Source organism: Mastomys coucha, chromosome X, assembly GCF_008632895.1.
Source record: "Mastomys coucha isolate ucsf_1 chromosome X, UCSF_Mcou_1, whole genome shotgun sequence".
NCBI classification, from domain to species: Eukaryota; Metazoa; Chordata; class Mammalia; order Rodentia; family Muridae; genus Mastomys; species Mastomys coucha.
The window spans coordinates 100,973,932-100,974,869 of NC_045030.1; the positions used below are offsets into that span (position 1 = coordinate 100,973,932).

At 41.4% G+C, this 938-nt stretch overlaps 1 protein-coding gene across 1 annotated transcript in view; it reads left to right on the forward strand.

The window, feature by feature from the left end:
• Positions 1-938, forward strand: part of Kif4a (kinesin family member 4A) — a 99,485-nt gene that overhangs the window by 15,482 nt on the left and 83,065 nt on the right. The gene's annotated exons all lie outside the window — the stretch shown is intronic.

A 938-nucleotide genomic window follows, 5' to 3' on the forward strand; every position in this document is an offset into this window, starting at 1 on the left:
TCCAGAAAAGATTATGAAGGCAGCCTAAGCAGCTTAGTTTCTGCCTCCCCCCAACCCCTACCAACAGTATGCCATTCTGTAACACTTAGGAAGAAATCATTGCCATGGCTACTCGTAGTGGGTTTTTACCTTACATGTCTCTCTCCAACTTTGTTGCTCCTGGAACTTCAGAGAGGATTTTTCTTTTTTGTATCCTCCTCATCTAATATAGGTGTTAGTAGTATGCTGGCACTTTAGGAGGGCTGGCTGGAAATGAATTGAAAGGGAGAAAAACTAGGCTTATAAAGATGCAGTTGGGGAAATCACTGCCTTGTTTTTCCACTCAAGGTAATAAAAAATACAAAGAGGAAGTAATCAATTTCCAAGAATATCTGAGTTGGTGATGCATGGATATGAAGGAGTGGGAGGAGCTGACAATGGTTTAAAGTTTTGAGACTTTGAGGATAGAGCTTTTCATAGACATGGAGCAGTAGTGAGGACAGTTGATATCAGTGGAAGCAAGATGAATGTGGTTAGAATGTACTAATTCTAAAGTTTAAGTAGGCAGCAGCTAGAAATAAAGAAGAGAAATTAGAGTCACAGAGACAGATTAGGAATACGCTCATAGCATTGTAAGGCTAGCAGGAACCTCATGAATTCCCTAGTCCTATCACCCCTACCTTCAACCTCCAAGAAAGTGACTTCTGCAATTCTCCCAGGTAGTTAAAGTAGTATGCCCAAAACTTGATTTTTGTGGCTTCCTAGGCCAGTAAAAACTGCCATGTTGTTTCCTCTGAAAGAAAAGAAGAATGGAGTAGGAAATGGATTGCCAGTACAGGAAGGAATGTGGAGCAGAGAGAAATGCTGTAGCGATTTGTATTGTACTTGATCTCTTTTGGGGCAAAAGTTGACTTGGACTTGGGACTCCCTAGAAGCCAGCTACTCTCCAAGATCTAGAG